The 23,142-nt window shown below is 53.9% G+C and overlaps 1 protein-coding gene across 2 annotated transcripts in view; it reads left to right on the plus strand.

Moving 5' to 3' along the window:
* The first annotated feature begins 2,854 nt into the window (after positions 1 to 2,854).
* Positions 2,855 to 23,142, plus strand: part of GNG4 (G protein subunit gamma 4) — a 52,045-nt gene continuing 31,757 nt past the window's right edge. For both annotated transcript variants that reach the window (XM_036016089.1, XM_028531364.2), the window contains exon 1: positions 2,855 to 3,330. The gene's annotated coding sequence lies outside the window, so the exon portion shown is untranslated. The remainder of the gene's footprint in view (positions 3,331 to 23,142) is intronic.

The raw sequence follows: 23,142 nt of genomic DNA on the forward strand, positions 1-23,142 counted from the left end.
AAAACTACTAGAACTGATAAACGTATTCAGTCATGTAGCAGGATACAAAATAAACATCCAGAAATCAGTTGCATTTTTATAGAAGAATATGAACTATCAGAAAGTGAAACTAGGAAAACAATCCCATTTACAGTTGCATCAAAAAGAACTTAAGAATAAATTTACCCAAGAATGTAGAAGACCTGTACTCAGAAAATTGTAACACACTGAAGAAATAAATTGAAGAAGATAAGTGAGTAAGTGAAGATAAATTGAAATAAGTGAAAGCACATACCGTGTTCATGAATTGGAAGAATTAAATCATTAAAGGTCCATCCTACGCAAAGCAATCTATCAATTCAACACAACTCCTATCAAGATACCAAAGGCATATTTCACAGAACTAGAACAAATATTCCAAAAATGTTTATGGGAACACAAAAGACCCCAAATAGCCACAACAATCTTGAGAAAGAACAAAGTGAGAGGAATCATGCTACCTGATACCAAACTATACTACAAGTCCATAGTAATCAAAACAGCATGGTACAGGCATAAAAACAGACACATAGATCAATGGACCAGAATAGAAAGCCCATAAATAAGCCCACACCTTTATGGTCAATTAATGTTTGACAAAGGAAGCAAGGATATACAATGGGGTAAAATAAGGACAATCTATCAATAAATAGTGTTGGCAAAATTAGATATGTGCAAAAAAATGAAACTAGATCACCTTCTTACACCATTCACAAGAAAAAACTCAAATGATTTAAAGACTTAAATGTTAGCCTCAAAGCCATAAAAACTCTTGAAGAATACATAGGCAATAAAATAGTGGACAGTTCTCATAGCAGTATTCTTTTTGACATATCTCCTCAGGCAAGGAAAAGAAAAAAAATAAACAAATGGGACCACCTCACAATGGAAAGTTTGCACACAACCAGGGAAACCAGCAATAAAATGAAAAGACAATGCACTGAATGGGAGATATGCCAATGATATGCCTGATGAGGGGTTAATGTCCAAAATGTATAAAGAACTCATAAAACTCAACACCAAAAAAAAAACAAAGAATCCAATTAAAAAATGGGCAAAGCACCCGAATAGATGCTCCTCCAAAGAGGACGTACAGATAGCTAACAGACATATGAAAGGATGCCCAACATCACTAATTATCAGAGAAATGCAAATCAAAACCACAACGAGATATCCCCTCACAAGGGTCGGAATGGCCACCATTACTACGTCAGCAGGTGCTGGCGAGGACCTGGAGCAGCAGGAACCCTGGTGCACTGTTGGCGGGGATGCAGACTGGCGCAGCCGCTGTGCAAGGCGGTATGGAGTTACCTCAAAAAATTAAAAATGAGCTGTCTTGTGACCTAACAATTTCATTTCTGGGAACTTATCCAAAGAAACAAACAAACAAAAAATACCCCAACTAATTCAATATATATATATATATTTTGCATATATATGTGCAGCCCTATGTTTCTTGCAGCATTGTTTACAATAGCCTAGACTTGGAGGCAGCTGGAGTGCCCAGCAGGAGATGCGTGGATAGAGAAGCTGTGGTAGATTTACACGATGGAGTACTGCTCAGCGGTAAAAAAGAAGGGAATCTTACCCTTTGTGGCAGCGCAGAGGGACCTGGAGAACATTACGCTGAGGGAAATAAGCCAGTCAGAGAAAGACAAGTGCCTTATGATTTCACCTAAATGTGGAACCTAGTGAACAACATAAGCTAACAAAATAGAAACAGAATCACAGCTACAGAACGGACTGACAGACGTCAGAGGGGAGGGGACTTGAGGGGCTGGGTGAAAAGGGTGGAGAGATGAAGCAAAAAACAAAAACTCACAGACAGAGACAAGGGCTGCGTGGTGATTCTCGGAGGGCAAGGGGCGGGGGAGGCAGAGGAGGGTAAGGGGGGATAAAATGGGACGGAAGGGGACCTGACTGGGGCGGTGAACACACAGTACAACACACGGATGACGTATGATAGAATTGCACACCTGAAACGTATGTGATTTTACTAACCAACGTCACCCCAATTAAGTCAACAAGTAAAATAAACCCAGCCATATCATAATTACATAAAAGTAAACGACCTAAATAGTCCATTCAAAGGCACCGAACGGGTCTCAGGCTGAATAAAAAAAGCCAGACGCAGGTCTGCGCCGAGCCTCGCCTGGTCCCCACGAATATCGGGCGTGCGTTCCCGCCTCTGAGACGCGGCGGCTCTCATTCCAGGGCGGCCCTGCGCGGCCCGGCGCCCCCGGTACTTGCCGTCACGAAGTCCGGGCGGCCTGTGCCTCCCCGGTAAGTGCCAGTACGCACAGGTGTCACCGCCCTGGGCGACGGGTGGGGGGATTTTACGCATTCCCAGGTGCTGCGTGTGAGCTGCCGCGCCCAGCCCGGCGAGTCGCTGGACCGAACCCGCAGGTAAAGCTGGGGCTGCGGGAGGCTCTGGTCGTGGAACCCGCGAGCACCGGTTCCCCACCTCCCCTCCCCCAGCCTGGGCGGCGCGCGCTGCAGGCGGGGTGCCGAGCGGGCTCCAGGCAGAGGAGCTCGGCGGGTCGCGGGGGCCGGACAGAGGGCGAGGGGCGCTGGGAGCCAGACCGGGAGCGCAGGGTGCGGGGATGGAAGGCGGGGTCCGGGGCGCAGGCCGAGCGAGGAGCGAGGGGAGCTGAGAGCTGGGCGGGGGATGCGGGCCGAGCGGGGTGGCAGTTTGGGGGGCGAAGGGCTCGGGGAGCAGGGCGCGGGCCGCGGGCGGGGCTCGGGAGGCGGGGCGCGGGGGGCGCGGAGCCCCGGCGCGGGAGCCCCGGTGACGCACCAGTGACGTCGGCAGCGGGCGGGATTTCCCAGCCCCTCCCGGGCGCCCGGGGAGACCCCGCTGCGGAGCGGCCGCGACCACCGCGGAGGAAGGAGGCGGGGCCGGGTCGCGCCTCTGAGCCCCGCGCAGGGCCCAGCGGACCGGCGCTCGGCGTCCGGCCGGCCTCGCTCGCTGCCCCAGGCTCAGCCCCCGCTGCCTCTCCAGGGCGGGCGAGCGCTGACGGGCTCCCGCCCGCCGCCCGCGCCCACGGGGACGATGCCAAGCGGCCTGGCCCCCCGCGCGCGCGGCGCCGGAGACAAAGCCCGCGCGTGAGCGGCGCCCGGCGAGCGGCGGCGGGGCTGTGCGGACGGGCGGCGTTGCCCGGGCTCCGCGGGATCGGGGGAGCTGAAACCCCCGGGGTCGGCGGATCGTCCCGGAGCCGGAGGGCGGTTCCAGTGCCCGCGGCCCAACGCGCGGCCCCCAGCTGGGCGGCAGGTGCGCGGCTGCTCCAGCCCGGGACCCTCCGTGGAGCGCAGGTGCGTACGGGCCGCTCGCGAGGCTCCGGAGGCTCCTGGGGGTCGGCGTCGGAGGCGGCGAGGTACCCGGGGACCGGTGTCCATATGTAGGTCACCGAGCGGTCGGTCCTGCCTCGGCGGGGACGTCCCCGTTAACAGGACCGTCATGGAAGGGGTGCACTGGCCTGCCGGTCATTTTATTGGGGAAAATGCTTTCGGCGAGCGCCAGCAGAAGTTCTGTTGATTCCGGACACCCGGGACACCTGCCTCTCCCGGGTCCCGCGGCGACGGGCGCGGGCGTGTCCCCGCCTATGGCGTCTGTCCCCGCGGCTGGTGCTGGACTGCACTGCACTGCACTCGCGGCGCGCGCCCGATGGCTTTGGGGGGCGGTGGTCTGATTTGTGCCTTAGAAATAATAACGGGAGGGCGAGGGGCAGAGGTGCGGCTGTAGAAGGCGTCCTAATGTAGGAGGATTTGCTTATTTTGTGTGTCTTGAACTAGGGTATTAGGAAGTCCCAAATGTCAAAGTCTGAGCAAGTGGTAAAGTGGCTGGTGGCCCCCTGGGACCCCCGCCCCCGCGCCCCCGGTTCTCCTGGCTTGCTGTTCCCTCCCAGGGCTGTGGAACGCTGGTCACAGCCAGGGCCTGCCGGGCTGCGCTCTCGTCCCCGTGAAGACGTGCCACTGCTGCCTTCCGCTCCTCGGTCCTCCAGGGGGACCGGAAAATCCAGGGGCAGGCGCCTCGGAGCTGCCCGAGGGGACCTCGGCTCTGCGCCGGCCCCTGGGTTCTTTGGGGAAACCCTTTGCCTGCCCGGAGCGGGAGGGCAGCCGCGTCGCCCTGACCCTGCTCCCCGCAGAGGCTGCCGCGGGAACGCGGAGGTGGAAGGCCTTTCAGCCCTGAGAAAGGAGCCCCGGGACCTGTAAACCGGGGGCCTCCTTACCCAGCTGTGAGGCTGGCCCGCCTGCCAGCCATTGGAAAAGGTGGGCACAGCACCAGTCGGTGTCGGTGTCCATGCAAATGCACACAAGGTGTGCCGGGTGCTTCGCTAGTTGAAGGAGCAGCCGCGCTGGGGTTATCAGGCCGGTTTGGGACAGTGGCCTTCGCGTTGGCTCCTCCGCGGGCCGTGGCTCCAGTCTTCAGCCTCCGGTCAATCAAAGTCCCCGAAGGAAGCTGGGGCAGCTGAGAAACCGCACAGCAGAAGGGTCGTTCCCACTGGCCCGTGGCCGGCTGGGCCTCGCCTTTGTCCATGGTGGGAAAGCCAGGGAAAAGCTTTCACACATGCATTTCACAGTTTTCGAAATGAAACTGGCAGTCCTCGAGCACCCAGATCCCCGCACTTGCTTGGAAATGGTGGGGCATCGGGTGGGAACTCCGGCACTGTCCTCCCCGGGCCCCGGGAGAGCAAGTACCAGGTAGGTGTCTCCCGAGGACGGGGCGGGGCTTCAGGAGCACCTGTGTGTAACGCGGCCCTCACACACGCTCACCCACGCTCACACACGCGCACACACACGCACACAAGCACAACTACTGCTTATGTCGGAAGGCGACCAAGCGGCTGAGAAATGACTGGCGAGTCAGTCTCATTTATTTATAGCCACGCCTCACTCTCACAGTTTTTCTTAGTTCCTCTCGTTTTTGTTCGACTTGAAGAAGGGAGAATGCAAAACTCAGTACGCTTTAATTGCCCTCTTTCTTCATGGAATTTTGAAACAGCATCTTTAAGATAATTACCCGATCGGTTCTTGGAACACCTTTGGGAGCATATGCTACTCTCTAATCTTGCCGTTTCCTTTTTTACTCGGTATTTTTATTGGCTCTAGACATATTCAGGCATAGAGACACTTACTATCCAGGAGAGATCCAGTAGAGAAATTACCTGTTCAGTTTTTGTAAACCAGAAACTGAAATTTAACTTCTTTTATACACCGAAAGCACTATGAAACATCCTTGTAACAGTAGCCAGGTTGTTTTAGTGGAAAATTACGGGAGATAAATGCATGTCAGAAAAAGAAGCACCAGGGATCAGTTATAATATATAAAAGTTAGCATGACACTACTGCAAGTTTTCGGCCAGCTGATGGAAATCACATGAAGAATAAAGCAGATGTCTTAAATAAATGATCAGAAGTGAAAACAGACGCAAATGAAATTTCCATTTGGGGAATGGCATGGAGGCAAGAAACACTGCTGAACAAGAGTGCCTCAGAGAAGACAGTGCAGGCGGAGAGGACATCCGTCCAACAGCAAGCTGGACCACTCCCAACCGCTGGGTCAGGGGGCTTCTGCGAGGCCAGATGGCGGCCCGGTTGTAACCAGCGTTCCCGGCAGACCTGGGTACACAGTGGCAGGTCTGGTGCCAATGGGAACGTGGGCGTGTTGGAGGCATGGTGCTTGTGTGGGGCCCCAGGTGTCCAGGAGGTGAGGAGGTCCTGGTGGCTGTGGAGAAGCCAGTGTCCCCTAAGCCCTGAGGGTCCCCGGTCAGGGCCCAGCCTGGGAGGAGCCGGGGGAGCAGGCAGTGGGGGAGGGGAGGCCTGGTGGGCACCTCACGGGGGTGGTCTCGTTGATCCTCACACCACACCTGAGAGCTTTCTCTTTAGCAAAACGTAGGGGGACCACTGGCAGGGTGTTTGGTGGAGAGTGGTGGTGACTCTCACCTGACCAAGGACAAGCGCATGCACCCGGAAGTGAGAGCGACAGGAGCCACGGGGGAGAGGAGGAAGGGGTGCGCGATGGGACAGGCACCCAGGGTGGTGCATGCCCCTCCCCCTCACTGGGCTCACATCTCTCAGACCTTTGCTCCCTGGGGGCTGGGGAGGAAGAGAGAAGAGACCGGAGAAATGCTTCAGCCTCCTGTGGGGCCCAAGCACTCCCCTCCCCCACGACCATGTGCGGTGCAGAGGGCAGCCCTCCACCCACTTGGTGCGCCTCTCTGCTTTTCCTGCCCGCCCCTGTGCATCCCGGTGCTCAGTCCAGTTTGCAGCCAAGGGCCCTCTCCTCCACCCCTGCCCTGTCGCCGCCAAAGGAGGAGGCAGGGGCAGCAATGGGGAGGACGGAAACATTGTCCATTGTTTTCAGAGCTCTTATTAGATAGAACACCTTCGCAACCCCAGCGGAAGGTGTGGCCGTGACAAACACGTGTGCTCCCCCACCCTGTTCCCCTCCGGTCGGAGGTCCGATAGGAGAAATGGAATTGGAGAACAGGAAGGGAAGAGCTGGGGGTCCTGGGGTGGGCGTGACAGCAGAGTGATTGGGGGAGGGGTGCTGAAGGCTGCAGGTGGTTCTCTGGTCGAGATGGTCGAGATGGCCGGCTCTGTGGCTCAGGCCCTGACGCCACTGGAGGGCAAAGGCCGCAAGGTCTGCTTCCAGGTCAGGCACCAGAGCCCGCCTTCCCGTGCCCAGAACACACTTTGCAAAGAGCTGCCCCCGCCCCGACCCCCGAAATGCCCACTGCCCTTGCGAGGCTCCGGCAGCCTGGGACCCCTCCTATCTGTGGCGCCCTCACGGTGACCTCCAGCTTCCCTTCTTTCTTTGCCTGAGTGAGGGTCCGTGCCAGCCCAGGAAGGGTGTCTCTGTGGTGTGTTTCCAGCCTGGTCTGGGGCCACTGCCCTGTCACTCGGGACACCTGCTCTGCGTCCCCTTGACGGAAACAGGAGGGCAGGAAGGAAACCTTCCCTCTGCCCTCTGAGGTTCCCTGTCTGCAGCCTGGGAATGAGCGACAGCAGGGGAGATTAACAGCAGAGAAGGGTGGTCATCCGGGGCCCCCAGGAGCAGCACCGCCGAGCAGGAACGGGGAGCCCCCCCCCCCCCCGCCCCACGCTTGTGTTTTAACAGAGGGAGAGAAGTTGTGGGGCAGTGACAAGGCAGAGGGGAGGCCGAGTTTCTAGGGACGGTCAGTCTGGGAAGGCAACTAACTAACTCTCGGGGGAAACTCAGGGCAGGTGAGGGCTGCGTGGTGAGGTCTGCAGGGCACACCTTCTGCGTCCTCTGCTGTCAGACGTGTGGGCGGCGTCCCTGTACGGGGGTGGGGCCTGCTGTGTCTGCTGGCCCTTAATTGCCCTCAGCTCAAAACATCCCTGGGCCAGAGCCGCGTGTTCAGGGTGGTGCAATCAGATCCTCTTCCACGTCTCCAGCGGGACCTCTCCCCGGCAGTGGCGTCTGGAGCCCCCAGCCTGTGGTGTGCCAGGCCAGCGTGAGGAATCCTGCTGGTTTAATTTCTGTTCCCAGTCTTGGGGCAGTTCTGTGTGCTCGTGCCCCGACAGCTGCTCTGCAGCCCAGGGCGCCCCCATCTGCAGCTGCTTGTTTACCCCTGACAGCTGTGGGCCACGCCGACCGGGGAGGGCCGCGCCCTGGCTAAGGTGACAGGTGACTTAAGTGTACAAGCAAACGTTCGATGGGAAAGCCAGTGTGACCGGAACCGAAGGCGCCATCGGGCTCCCAGACAGCGCAGGGCAGCGGTGGGTCTGGAGTGCGGCTGCGCAGGGGCGGCGAGCCTGGGCACAGAGACATCACCGCCCCCCCCCCAGTTGAACCACAAGGGAAACCCCTCAGGGACTGACGACCATGTCAGCCATGGAACTGTTGCTGCAGTGAGGTGGAGCGCTGGCCCTCATGAGCTTCTGCATCCTGTTCCTGAGCGGGGTTCCATCCAACAGAGGCTGTAGTCTCCACGTCCCTAGACCTGCTGCCCCCGGGTGGTCCCACTCTGGCCCTGCCACCCTCTGAGTTGGAGTCTCAGCACCATCCTCCTCCTCCTGGTGGGTCTGGCAGAACTGGCTCCATGCTCGCCCTGTCTAGACGGCAGCGCAGGCCCACCGCCCACCACCCCCACTCTGCCCTGTCCCCAGGTTCTCAGGACACGGGCGCTGGGCAGAAGCCCCGTGTGTCCTGCCTGGGGGCCCAGCCCCGAGCCCCAGGCTCGCTGTGCTCTCTAGTGGGTCTGATTCCTCGAACTCTCAGCTCCTCTCCAAACCCCTCTGGTGCTGGACTCTGTTGTACTCAGTGCTGTTTGAAACGAGTTGATCATCGGGCCGGCCCAGCACAACCTCACTGAGCAGAAGGTGTGCTGGTCGTGGGACTTGCACCCCAGACCTCCTGGTCCCCACGGTGACCAGCCTCCCTGGACAGCCAGCCTCTCCCTGGCTCTCCTGTGTGTTTCTCTGCTGACCGTGCGCTCCTCCTCTGTCTCTGCCCACCACGGAACGGCTCCCTCAGTGCGTGGGACTTGCTGAAGCAATGGAGGAGATTCTAAAACACCGTGCGTACACCACCGTGGGGGTCCGAGGGCTTCGTTTGTGGCACCTGAGACCAGCCCCCCAGGCTGGGCCCCGGTCGTTTCCCTGGGACTGCAGCACGAGTCAGACACGGCAGGCGGGCCCATCACAGAGCTCGGGGGTGCCCCTGCCCCTGGAAGGACGCTGTGACAGGCACGTTCAGAGCTCTGTGGGAGCAGTGACACCCGCACAGCGGGACTGGGGGGGGGGGGGGTGGCTCTGCCCCAGACGTCATGTCCTCAGGCCCCAGCAGTGGAGTGAGGTTTCTCAGTCCAGACGGATGAGGAAGGGCTTTCCAGGCAGAGGGACCTGCAGGGCAGAGGCCCCGGGCTGCGGGCTGCGGGAAGGGGGGTGCCTGTGGGAGGCTGTGCCCTGAGGATGGGGGTCCACGGCTGCCTTTGGACAGATGCAGGATTTCTCGGGCCCTGCTCAGGCCCTCTGATGCCGCGCGGGGCCACTCCGAGCAAGGAGGCAGAAGAGGGAGGGCAGGGAGAGCCCGTGGGCGGACTTCGGTGGGTCCCCAGGCCCTCCGGCCTGCCCCTGGGTCAGCGTTGCTGGCTGAAGGCGTGGGGGAGGGAGGGGCCAATGTCCGGGGAGCCCAGGGTTCCCGTCTGGGGCTGGTCTCTCAGGGTAACACGCCCTGGCCTAGAGAAGGCAGGAGGAGGCAGGTGGGGACGGCGTGTGTGACCTGCAGGTGAGGAGGGGCCGTCCGGGAGGAGCAGAGCCTGGCTGGACACAGACGGGGTCCCCGGTGCCCACTCGAAGCCATGTGGTGGGCGACCACCCTCCCAGGGACGCCCAGGGGTGGTAGGTGAACACAGCGGTGTGGGGGCAAACCAAAAGTCATTCTGTGAAATGCACCCTCCTCCCAGTGCAGGTTTTTAGGAGGCCAGGTCCCTCGGAGGGGACGCCCCGCCCCCCAACCCCTGGGGCTGCTGCGCCCGCCACCCCCCTCCGCTCTGATGACTCATGTTCTGTGCCCGCATGTCCAGCCCGGCCCTGTTTGTGTGCATTGTCCCCGACACACTGGCCTCGTGGGGGCTACAGTTCATCAGCCCCAGTGAGAGGGGTTTTTATTTTATGTGCTTCCCAAGCCTCTGGGTCCCCCTCCTCCTGCCCCCAGGCTCCTGTGGCCCTGCTTCACGGTCACCACGGCAACCTGGAATCCCCAGGCCCTGGCCTCCCTTCCCTGGCCCCCCCCAACTCCACACCTGTGTCGTGAGCTGTGCTAACCCTGGTGGGTTTCCTCGCTCTCCCCTCCCCGCTCCTTCTCGGTGCCGGGACGCAGCAGTAAACAACAGCAGGCAGTGGAGGGGAGCCAGCCCGTCCTGCCCTCACAGAATTTACAGGTTAGTGGTGGGGGGCGGGGGGGGGGGTCAGAACAATAATAAGAAGTCAGAAAACCAAAAGTAACTTAAGTAAGCAAACTAATAAATAAGCACCTTAAACTGTAATAAGTGCTTGGGAGACAATGCAACAGGAAGGGAGCTGGGAGCCGGGGAGGGGGCAGCTCTGCGGGGGCTGCTCCCGGAAAGACTCGCAGTGCCGACCGGAGACCAAGGTGACTGGCTGGACCCCACCGTGTCTGGTGCGCCTGGAGCCCACGAGACTGGGGGCAGGTGAGACGTTAGGGGCCACAGGTGGTTTCTGTCCAGCTGCCCTCCTGGACAGGACCAGGATTTTCTCCCCTGGGGCTCCTGCCCCCGCTCCCCCAGTGCACAGGGTGACTGCGTCCCCAGGAGCAGCGTTGGCAGCACCACTCAGAGGGACAGGCTGAGCAGCACGACGCACGGCACGGAGAGCTCTCGCCTGCTTTGCGGACGTGGCAGCAGCCCAGCGGCCGGCCTCCCCACGCCCCAGGGACACAGCCTCCCAAGGGGCCCCGGGAGGCTGGACCACGGACCCCCCATCTCGAGATTGGGGGTCCTGCTGCCGTGGGCCTGGACGCACCAGGAGACCGCTCGGTCAGGCTTTTTACACAGCGGCCCCTTGTCCGTGGTCTCAGTTTCCCGCAGTCAACGGAGGTCCGAAAGTATTAAAAGTGGAAAATTCCAAAAACTGACAACTCTCAAGTTTCAAATTGCGCACCGTTCTGAGTAGCATGGGGAATCTCACACCGGCCTGCTCTGCCCCACACGGGACATGGACCGTCCCTGTGTCCAGCGTCTTTACACTGTAGATGCTCCCGCCCCTGTGCCACTGAGAAGCCTTCTGGGTGACACCGTGACTGTCAGGGCATCGCAGTGCCAGTGCCCAAGTCACCGTGCCGAGTAGTGACACCAGCAGCCGGCGCGCCAAAGACAAGCCGTGAAGTGCTCCGTGCAAGTGCCAGTGTGGGGGTTCATGCCGTCCGTGACTTCAGACTTCCCCTGGGGGCTCGGGACGTGTTCCCCGCGGGTCAGGGGCACGGCTGTGTCGTGCCACGGGGCCCGGCAATGGGAACAATGACGACTTCACTGCACTGGTCGTGGGGGCGGTAGACACTGCTGAGTGAGCATGCACGCTGTATGGCCGTCACTTTCAAAACGACTGAGCGAGCAGAGCAACGAATCTGCATCGGATTTGGTGTTAAGCTTGGACATTCCTGCACAGAACCTATTCGGATCACTCAGAAGGCCGCAGCTGTGGGCAACTGGGGATTGGCAGCTTCACCACGACGATGTGCCCGCTCATGCATCATGTCTTGTGCAGAGGTTTTTGGTGAGACATCAAATCACCCGGGTGACTCAGCCCCCCACAGCCCAGACTGGGTGCCCTGTGACTTGGGCCAGGACCCGTCACTCCCGAGACATCCCCCCCAATCTTTACCCGCCACGTGTGGGGTTGGGACCAGCTGTTCGGCATCTCCGCCCCTCCTGCCACTCTCGATGTGGTTTCTCCTTTAAATTCCGTAGTTGCAGGACTTCCACTCTGCTCAATTTCCGACGGTTCTGAGTGACGGTTCTCCCGTAGTTTAGTGTAATTTGGCTGTAGCTGTGCGAGGAAGCGAGCCACGTTTACCTACATCACCATCTTGGCAGGAAGTTGTACCTGGGTAGTGTTTCCAAAACTACTGCTTTTTGCCGCAGCCCCAGACATTCTGACTCAGCAGGCCTGGGCCAGAGCCTGGGAACCTGTGTTTTACAAACCACTGAACCGGGCGAGGTCTGTGCATCCGCCCCCTTGCCTGTGGTAACCCCCAAACTGTGTCGGTGTCCCCAGTTCGTTTCCTGTGCTGGCCTCGCCTGCCCTGGTGGAGCTGGAGGCAGTGGCTGCCCGCAAACACCATGTGGCTGAAGCACCACCGGACCCGAGTGTCCTTTCCAGCCACACGCGCGGCCCTGTCTTCTCCCGTTCTCCTCCTCACTGGGCAGCAGCTGTGCACCCTGAAGGACCGCCTCTGTGCGGAGCGCGGTGACCCCAAAGGACAGACCCGCCCACCTCCCCTTCTGCCTCTGGCAGCAGCAGCGCTGTGGCCTGGGCCAGCCTGCCTGCCCCTCGTCTGCTGGGAGTCAGGAAGGACGTTGTCTCTGATGAGCCGCAAGTGCGTCTGCGTGCCGTGTGCTGGGGTGGAGCTCGGAGAGGAGCACAGGGAGGTCCCCGCTCTGGAGGGACTGAAAATCCAGTGGGGGAGGCGGATGATTCTGGCACAACATGGAATCAAGCACAGGTTCCTCCCAAATAGTGCGGGACGCAGAACCCAGTCTTGGGCAGGGAAGGCCTACAGAGGGCTCAGGATTTGGCCAGAGGGAAGGGTTGGGCCGGGCCAGTGGGTGGCTTTCCAGGCTGGGTTTCTGCTTGAGCAAACGGCATTAATAATTGCCACGGTCCGGCCGCAGCTGGGTCCAGGGGTTTCTGAAAGGGGGGTAAGGCGTCGGCGATGGGAGACAGGCGACCACACGACTCAAAGGACGGTGATGCTCTGTTTTCCATTGCAAGTACAAGCAGGTTTTTATACTTTCATTTTTGGTAGTAATTAACATTTGCGATGAGGTGAAGCAGAAAAAAACTAATACAAAGGTGACCAGGAAAAGTACAAAAGTTTCCATAGATTCAGTTATATTAAACAAAGATTGTTTTGACCAGGAGAGCCATAAATCAGACAATTAAAAATAGCTGTACATACAGAGTTTGAATGTCTTATTGTTTATTAAAGTTCTCAGAATTTGTCATGGGGCAAAAGGATACGCTAGATTGAGTAGAGGTTATAGGAAATTTATTATAAGGCCTTTGTGATGTTTAACTTGGCTGTTTACCTTTTCTGTCTAAAACGTTTCTCTATGCACCATGGACTCTGACTCCCTGGTAACTGTTTCTACGTGCTTAGTTTGTAATAGCTAACCGGCTTCTCTTATTTCTTTGCCTGTCTAATTCTGATTGATATATATTCCTACTCAAGGTAAAGGAGGGGCTGTTACTCCAACAACTTTTAGACATTCAGGGGCTATTTTATTAGAGAGGATTTTGTTCTCTAGTCAAGAAATTATTTTATACAACTTCACTGGAATTATGCGACTCAATAAACCTGAGATACAGGTGTCTAACAATCCCACCACCTTTTAATCATCAAAACAAACATGTAAGGAGAGATGGACAGGAAATCCAGCCACAGTAAACCTTTTTTGTTCCTTGGTTAATAAACACCAGGGAGGTCTGCTTCGAGCTAGCCTTTCCATGAAATTTAGACTATTATAAGGCACTTGGACTCCATCCTTATTGACCATTCTAATGCCATCCTCATTATATGCTCCTGTATAAGGCAGTGGAGGATCTGGAACCCTCTGGAGACTATTAGCTCCTCTTGGGGGGTACCATAATTTGCCATTAATCTGATATGCTACCCAGGGGTATCCCTGGGCTATGGGTAGGGGTCTATATAGTTTTTTTCTTGTTTTCTTGGAAGACCCTTTGTATCTGTGGGTAAGGAACAGGCGTGGGAAAATCTGCCAATAATTCAGCCTGTTGGTAACTGATTCATGAATTCTTTTATGGGCACAATCGGGGATAATTTCTTACTCAGGTTTATAAACACCTTGTTTAAACAATTTGGGCAGGATTCAATAGTCTAGGGAGAACTAGTTGTCCCTTCAGAATTTCCCTCAAAATCAATCATTGACTCACTTCGAGCCTCTTTCTCCTCATGGCCTGTTCTTATGGGAATCAGGGTACAAAGTAAGACCATGATTAACATCAGCAAGGAAATTATTAAGAGCAATCCCCAGGAAAATTACCGCCCCCCCCCCCTTTGTATGCCTCGTTCTCTTCCAGGAAGATGGATTCCTTGAATTCCTTCTTTCCACATTCCGACCTTGTCAGACAACATGGTTGGAAGAGGGCGTGGCAAATAATAATAATAATAGCTGACACCTACTGAGTGCTTGCTACAGCTGGTCTCTAAGTGTCTTTTATGGTATTAGCTGTTTAGGCCTTGGCAACTATTGTGGTTGGAAAAACAATCCCCGCCCCCGCAAGATGGCCACGCCCTAATTCCTGGAACCTGTGAAATCTGTTACCTTACAGAGCAGAAGAGAGTTTGCAGAGGTGGTTAAGTTCAGAGTCTTGAGATGGGGAGATTTTCCTGGGTTACCTGGTGGGCCCAGTGCCATCACGTGTCCTCACCAGAGGAGGACAGCAGCGCCAGAGAGACTGGAAGAGGCTGGGCTGCTGGCTTGGGGAGCAGAGTGGCTGCGAGCTCTCCCCAGAACCCCCAGCAGCTGTGGCCCAACACACACCAGACCCTAAGATAGTAAGTTTGTATTGTTGCAAGCCATAAGTTTGTGGCAATTTGCCACAGCAGCGATAGGAAAAAATATAATGATTTCTCTTCCCGTTTTGCAGCTGAAGAAAGCAGGGGGTTAAGTAATGGCCTAAAGTTGCATAGTGAATGACGAGCAGATCCAGGAGTAATTCAGCTGTCCGGCTCCCAGTCCTGCGCATGCCCATCTCACCTCCCAGGCCAGCCAGGGACTGAGAGGCTGGCCCTCTGGGCTGTCTGAGCGTTGGAGATGAACCCGGCATGTGGGCCGATCCGAACCTCCTCCCTATCTCCCTTACAGGTGCTGTTTGTCCATCCAAACCTCCTCCCTATCTCCCTTACAGGTGCTGTTTGTCCATCCAAACCTCCTCCCTGTCTCCCTTACAGGTGCTGTTTGTCCATCCAAACCTCCTCCCTGTCTCCCTTACAGGTGCTGTTTGTCCATCCAAACCTCCTCCCTGTCTCCCTTACAGGTGCTGTTTGTCCATCCAAACCTCCTCCCTGTCTCCCTTACAGGTGCTGTTTGTCCATCCAAACCTCCTCCCTGTCTCCCTTACAGGTGCTGTTTGTCCACCCGAACCTCCTCCCTTTCTCCCTTACAGGTGCTGTTTACCCATCCAAACCTTGGAGAATGTGGCATCAGCGCTGGCGACGGTGGCGCTGCACGGCCACAGGCTGCTGCGGGCATGGGCTGGCAGTGCGGTGACGACAGGCTGCGGGCCTGCTTCTTGGGCGGACTGCGCTCCCCCCACCTATGCCCCTCCCCTGCCCCCGGTGGTCTCGCCCTACTCACCGCCCCGCCCCCAACCACAGGCGTCCCAGGGACAGGCCCATCCGCGCCCTTCTCTGTTCTCTGTCTAGGTGCGTTTGGGGTCCTGCCTTCCTGAGAGCCTTCCTCAACAAGTCCCTGAGGCCTGCTGTCGGAACCTACTGTGAAGGTGCAGAGCAGAATGCCCTTGCCTGTCTTCTCCGCCCCGGTCCTCCGCCGCCCCAGGGCAGCGCTGAGCAGTAGGCGAGACGCTCTGTCTGCACCCAGAGCCAGTCCCCCCACCCCAGCTCTAGGCCCGCCTGTCCGGGAAAGGGAGGACCCCAGGTCCCCAGATGGAGGTCAGAGGAGGGCTGCTCGCAGCGTGGGGCCACCGGTTCCCATCCACCGACTGGCTGGTTGAAGGAGGGCAAGTGGCCCCCTCCTCCAGCCCTGGGCTGCTCACAGTGTTACCAGGATTCCTGCCGAGGGCTCGGAACCCAGTGCACGCAGGGACCCGCTGCAGACTGAGTGTGGGTGTCTCGTGCAGAGTAAATAGCTAATTTGCAAGTGTGCATCAACGGGGTAGAAAGGAACTTAAGTGTATCGCTGAGTTCTCTATGTCTCATCTTGTGAGTCAGTAGCTGTTAGAAGTACTGCTATAAGGGAGACTGCTATTTTTATTCTGTTTTGTTTTTTTTTTTTTTAACTTTAGAAGGGACCGGTAGATTCAAACCCATCAGAACCTTTGTCTGCAGAATCCCTTTCAGTTCCGGTCCTCCGTGTTCACTAACAGTGTTGTCCTGTGGACGAATCTCCCAGCAGCCTTGCTCCCGCCACAGGGCGGTGCGTGAAGGCCGGGCCTCCCCATGCAGGCGCATGAGTTGGTTGTGGGACCGGCCATCGGTCCCTCATGCTCCCTGCCGAAGTGGGCACAGGCGAGGGGCCAGTGGGACCCCACATGCCCTCACAGACCCCAGTCGCCGCCCTCCTGTTCTGACTCTCCCCCGCCCCCAGGGAGCCTCTCCTTGCCCAGATCCTTATTCCACCTGCTCTCAGACTGCAGCACTGGCCTCTGCACCTGTCCTGGTCCCTCACAAAAATGTTGTCTGTGGGCTGGGCCACGCGCCCATTCTCCATTCTTCTGGCTTTTTGCAGCCTTTCACTCACAACTCTCCCGTCTTGTGTAGACGCCTTTTCACAACAGTGGCCAGCACCAGTGTCCCTGGCTCACTGTCCTACCCAGAGATGTCCTACGGCCCAGCCACCCAGCACAGGAGGACTGGCGTCACTTCAGGTGCTTCCAAGGGTCGGGTTGGCCGTGCAGACCCTGTGGTCTGTGGCTTCTCTGGCTGCGGGGAGGAGGGGGCATTTCCCTCTGTTCACCTCCACTCACTGCCACCACCTCTAGTGCTCAGGGACAGTTCCCCCCAAAACGACTGTATTTCACTGTGTATAATGCGCACCCATGTTTTTCTGCACATTATGCACGGGATGATTATATCCACTACTATACCCATGGTATGTAATCATTACACCCATGTATGATGCGCATCCTTGTTTCTCCCTCAAAAAATTTGGGTAAAGAAAGTGCTCCTTGTACACAGCAAATACGGCACTTTGCCGGGATCATCCACAGGCTGTCAACACGTTAAGGTAAAACGTGTGTCAGACTCTGCGTCTTTTTTCCTGGGAAACACGCATCTGTCCAGGTTATTTCCAGGCTCATTTCGCGTGTCCCTGTCTCTTTTTTCTCTGCTGTTCCAACATTCTCCTGCGTGCTGAGCTACCTGAGCAGCACAGGTTGGTCTGTGTCTGTCTGCACAGTGTGAAGAGCCACCATGGAAAAATCTGTCAACACATGTGACAGACTCTCAACAGTGTCAGAAGGTGGCAGCCCTCGCAGTCAGGTCCTCTTCCTCTTGTGGGGACAGCTCGCTGTCTCTGAGTCACAAATTCGTCTAATCTAGAATGAGAGCCACGTTACCGTTTTTGTTTTCTGAGATCAAGCCATTCAGTTGTTACATAGTCTCAAAGTCAGGTGGCGGTGTCTAATAGTGTATGAATTTGCTAAGTTGTCCTACTAGTTTTATTCCTACCTGAGCTATTTTACTTGACATCTTTGGGGGGCAAGATGACAGGCTGTTACAAAGGGTGAGAGGAAATGCGGAGGGACACAAATGGGAGCACACACCGTGTTTGTGGATGGGAAGAGTTAACATCGTTAAATGTCCACACCACCCAAAGCAATCTACAGATTCAGTGCAATCTCTATCAAAATACCAGTGGCATATTTCACAAAACTAGAACAAGTAATGCAAAAATTTATATGGAATCACAGAAGGTCCCCAGCAGCCACAGAAAATCTTGAGAAAGAAGAACACAGTTGGAGGAATCATACTACCTGGTATAAAACTATACTACAAGGCTATAGTAATCAAAACAGCATGCTACTGACATAAAAACTTACATATAGGTCAATGGAATGGAACAGAGCCCTCAGAAATAAACCCACACCTGCATGGTCAATTAATGCATGACAGAGGAGGCAAGAACATACAGTGGGGTGAAGATAGTCTATTCAGTAAATGGTGGTGGGGAAATTGGAGAGAGAGAGAGATGCAATAAAAGGAAATGAGAACACCTCCTTATACCACTCACAAAAATAAGTTCAAAATGGATTAAAGGATTAAATGTAAGATTTGAAACCATAAAACTCATAGAAGCAAATATAGGCAGTAAAACCTCTAACATTTCTCTTAGCAGTGTTTTTTCTGATATATCTCCTTGGAGAGGAAAACAAAAGAAAATAAACAGCCCTGACCGTGTGGCTCAGCTGGCTGGGCATCGTCCCACCAACTGAAAGGTCACTGGTTTGATTCCTGCTCAGGGCACATGCCTGGGTTGTGTGTTCAGTTCTTGGTTGCAGTGTGTGCACAAGGCACGGATCGATGTTTCTCTTCCTTCCTCCCTCCCCTTCATCCTAAAAATAAAATCTTTTAAAAATAATTACATGGCATTTCATCAAACTAAAAAGCTTTTGCACAGCAAAAGAAACATCAACAAAATGAAAAGCCAACCCACTGAATGGAATAAGATAATTACCAATTATACATCTGATAAGGGGTTAATATCCAAAATTTATAAAGAACTCAAAGAACTCACAATTCAATTAAATAGTGGGGGGAAGACCTGAACAGACACTTGTCCAAAGAGGACATACAGATGACTGATATACAAAAAGATGCTCAAATCACTAATCAGAGAACTGCAGATTAAAACCACAATGAGATATCACCTCTCACTTATCAGAATTGCTTTCATCATTAAGTCAACAAGGTTGGGTGAGGCTATGGAGAAAAGGGAACCGTCATGAACCATTGGTGGGAATGCAGACTGGTGCAGCCCCTGTGGAAAAGAGTGTAGAGGGTCCTCAAAAATTATATGAAACTGCATTATGATCCAGTGCTTCCACTTTGGGGCATATATGCAAAGAAACCCAAAACACTAACTTGAAAGAATATATGCAGCCCTGTGTTCATTGTAGCATTATTTTTAATAGCCAGGATATGGAAGCAACCCAAGTGCCCGTCAACAGATGTTTGGATAACGAAGATGTGGTACATACATACAATGGAATATTACTTAGCCATAAAAAAGAATGAGACTTCCAGCCAAGATGGAGGCATAGGTAGGTATACTTTGCCTCCTCACACAACCAAAAGAAGGACAACATTTAAAAACAAAAAAATAATAATAATCAGAATTGCCAGAAAATATAACTGTATGGAAGTCCAACAACCGAGGAGTTAAAGAAGAAACATTAATCCAGAGTGGTAGGAGGGACAGAGACGGGCAGCAGGGGAGGAGAGGACTCGTGGCAAGACAGTCGCTGGAGGATTGGGGTGGCTGAGGTGGTGGCTGGCAGAGCGCTCAGTCCCATATTTGGGTGTGGATAAACTGGGACGAACAACTGGGGAGCAAGACAGACCACGCAACCCAGGATTACAGTGCAGGGAAATAAAGCTTCAAAACCTCTGACTGTAAAATCCTGTAGGGGTTGAGGCATCGGGAGACACTCCCAGTCTCATAGTAGAGTTCGTTGGAGAGACCCACCAGGTCCTAGGACATACACAAACCCACCCACCCAGGAATCAGCATCAGAAGGGCCCAATTTGCTTGTAGGTAGGGGGAGAGAAGTGACTGAAAATAGGGAGAGAGCTGAGTGGCATTGTTCCCCCTCTGACCCCTCCCCCCCTACACAGCCCCACCACACATCCATGTGGGTTGCCCCGCCCTGGTGAATACCTAAGGCTCCTCCCCCTCCTGCTTAACAGGCATGCCAAGACCAAAATATATATATATACATATATATATATATACGTATATGTATATGTATATATATATCCCAAATGAAAGAACAGATCAAAGCTCCAGAAAAAGAACTAAATGATCTCAGATGCAGAGATCAAAACACTGCTAATCAGAAATGATTGAATATGGTCACAAAATAGAGGAAAAAGTAAAGGTTAGGCAAAGTGAAATAAAGAAAAATATACAGGGAACCAACAGTGATGGGAAGGAAACTGGGACTCAAATCAATGGTTTGGAGCAGAAGGGAGAAATAAACATTTAACCAGAACAGAATGAAGAAACAAGAATTCAAAAAAAATGAGAAGCTTAGGAACCTCCGGAACAACTTTAAACATTCCAACATTCAAATCATAGGGGTGTCAGAAGGAGAAAAGGAAGACCAAGAAATGGAAAACTTATTTGAAAACATAATGAAAGAGAACTTCCCCAATCTGGCAAAGGAAATAGACTTCCAGGAAGTCCAGGAAGCTCAGAGAGTCCCACAGAAGTTGGACCCAAGGAAGCACACACCAAGGCACATCATAATTACATTAGCCAAGATTAAAGATAAGGAGAGAATCTTAAAAGCAGCAAGAGAAAAGGAGACAGTTACCTACAAAGGAGTTCTCATCAGACTGTCAGCTGATTTCTCAAAAGAAAACTTGCAGGCAAGAAGGGGCTGGAAAGAACTATTCAAAGTCATGAAAGGCAAGGACCTACATCCAGATTACTCTATCCAGCAAAGCTATTATTTAGAACCGAAGGGCAAATAAAGTGCTTCTCAGATCAGGTTAAATTAAAGGAATTCATTATCACCAAGCCCTTATTATATGAAATGTTAAAGGGACTTATCTAAGAAAAAGGTAAAAATTGTGAACAGTAAAATGACAACAAAGTCACAACTATCAACAACCGAACCTAAACAAAAACAAAAACAAACCAAGCAAAGAACTAGAACAGAAATAGAATCACAGAAATGGAGATCACATGGAGGGTTATCAGCAAGAGAGTGGGATGGGGAGAGAGGGGGAAAAGGTACAGAGTATAAGAAGCATAGATGGCAGGTGCAAAATAGACAGGGGGAGGTTAAGAATAGTATGGGAAATAGAGAAGCCTAAGAACTTATATGTATGACTCATGGACATGAATTAGGGTGGGGGAGGGAATGCTGGTGGGAAGGTGGGTACAGTGCAGAGAGGAATAAAGGGGAGAAAGAAATAGGACAACTCCAATGGTCAATAAAATATATTAAAAAATTTTTTAAAGAATGAAATACTACTGCCTGTGACAACAGCATGGAGAGCCACAGAGCAGGGGTGTCCAACCTTGTGGCGTCTCTGGGCCACATATTAAATACACAAACACTAACAAAAGCTGATGAAGAAAAAAAAATTTAAGTAAATTTACAATTTTGTGTTGGGCCACATTCATAGCCATTCTGGGCCGCAGGTCGGACACCACTGTGAGGCTATTGTGCTAAGTGAAATAAGTCAGAGAAAGACAAATTTCATATGATTTCACTTACATTTGTAATCTAAAGAACAATATAAACAAACAAACAAAATAGAAACAGACTCATAGACACAGAACTGACTATTCGTTGCCAGAAGGGAGGGGTTGGGAGGATGGGTGAAAAGGTGAAGGGGCTAAGAAATACGAATCTGGCCCTGGCCTGTGCGGCTCGGCTGGTTGGAGCACCCTCTCGTGCACCAGAAGATTTTGGGTTTGACCCCCAGTCCGGCACATACAGAAGACAACCGGTCAATGTCTCTCTCTTTCTCTCTCTCTCTCTCTCTCTCTCTCTCTCTCTGTCTCTCTCTCTCTCTCTCTCCCTCCCCCCTCTCTCCCTTCCTTTCTTTCTAAAAAGCAATGAAAAAATGTCCTCGGATGAGGATTAAAAAAAATTTATAAAGAAGTACAAATCGGTAGTTACGGAATAGTCACAGGATGTCAATCACGGCCAGGGGAATATAGTCACTAACACTGTAATAACCACGCATGGTGCCAGGTGGGCCCTGGAAATATTGGGGGGACACTTTGTAACGTGTGCGATTGTCTAACCACTATTGGTCCGCCTGAAACTCACACAAAGTCTAACTGAATGTAAGCTGCAATAACAAGTGGCGAGACTCTGTAGCGGCCACCGCCACTCTTGCACCTGTGGCATTGGCTCAGCGAAAGGAGTTGATGCTGGGTTTTTGTTTGTTCTTCTGTATTTGATTCAGTTAACTAAATGTCTACTGGGCGCCAAACCATTTGCTAGGTGCCCTGAGCATACAGAAATGAACGTAGCAGGCTCCCTGCACTCAAAAGGGCCAGCCCACTGCAAAGGAAGACGAGACAGGTTCACGATGACTCGAATACAAGGCCCATTGCCCCGAGGACGATGAGAAGCCTGGGAGTGTCATAGGAACGGGAGTGGCCAGCTCAGGGGAGCTTTTTCCAAGAGGCTGGCAGCACCTGAACGATGCTGAGAAGGTGAGGGGAGGCGGCTTTTAGCAGGAAGAGTGGGGCGGTGCAGAGATGAGGTAGCAGAAGCAAAAGTGTAACAGGGTGCAGCCAAGAGGGGGGTGGGCCCAAGTAGGGACTTGTAACAGGGTCCAGAAGAGCTTGGAGATGATTGGCTCCCCACCACAGGGCCACACCTGCCCAGGATGCTGGCAGCTGTGGCCAATTGTGAGAGGAGCCGGAAATGGGGCTGCAGAGGAAGATTGGCGCTGGGATTTAAATGGAGGCATGGCAGCCATTGGGCGTCTCTCTTTTGGGGACCACACGTCTGTTTAGGACCACGTGGCTTTGGTGTCTTGGTTGGGACCCTGTGGCTTGGGTGAGAGTCAGGACCACGAGGCTTTGGAACTGCTCCCTTTTGCCACGTGGAGGGTGCTGGGAGGACTGTGTGTGTTTGTGGGGAACTTTAGTTTGTGTTATTTCAAATGAATAATAAATTCCTTTCCTTTTCACGATCTCTGGCATTGAGAGAAGTCTTTCCTCTGGCGGGGGACATAACGAACCTGGGGGATTCCTTTCGGGTAATAGTATATTGCCTCAGCTGCCCTTGGCCCCCCTTTTTGTTCTGTAACAAAAGCGTGGGGGCGGGGATTCCAGGCACCGAACAGTCAGCGCCGGCAGCCAGCTCTAGGGCTGGGCTGGAATTGTGTAGTTTTGAATATTATATAGAGGGAGTGGGTGTCAATGTTTTTAAAGTCTCTTATATTTGACATTTCAGAAGAATGAATCCAGTCATCACCTTAAACGTGGTCGGAAAGTAGAGTAACCATAACGCTTTTTCTGGACCTCTGCCTTCCTCACACAAGCGTCAGGCTCACCTGTTTCCTAGTCAAGTCCCTCCGTGAAACCCCAGGCAGGTGTCTGACTTTACCACACCCAAGGACAGCAGCAGCCAGTTTTGCTCCAAGAGGAGCTGCCCCGAGTCCCGGGTCCAGCCCTGTTCTGTGAGCTCCAGGGGGAGTGGTGAATGCAAGTGCATGGCTACCTGATGGGTCAGACTCCAAGGGAGTCGGCCTTCGAGGAGGTGTCAGTGAGCTGGATGAGTGGCAGAAGCCCTTGAATCAAAGAAGGCGGAGGGATCAAGGCCAACAGCGGAGGGAGGCATGGGGGCCGGGCAGCTGGGTCGCTGCAGGGAGGCCAGCACTAGCAAGTACCATCCGACCTGATGGCATCGAGGTGGGCGGGGCTGGTGGGAACCTCTCCCCACCAACTCGGTTTGGGAGTT

Source organism: Phyllostomus discolor, chromosome 15 (genome assembly GCF_004126475.2).
Source record: "Phyllostomus discolor isolate MPI-MPIP mPhyDis1 chromosome 15, mPhyDis1.pri.v3, whole genome shotgun sequence".
Taxonomy (NCBI): Eukaryota; Metazoa; Chordata; class Mammalia; order Chiroptera; family Phyllostomidae; genus Phyllostomus; species Phyllostomus discolor.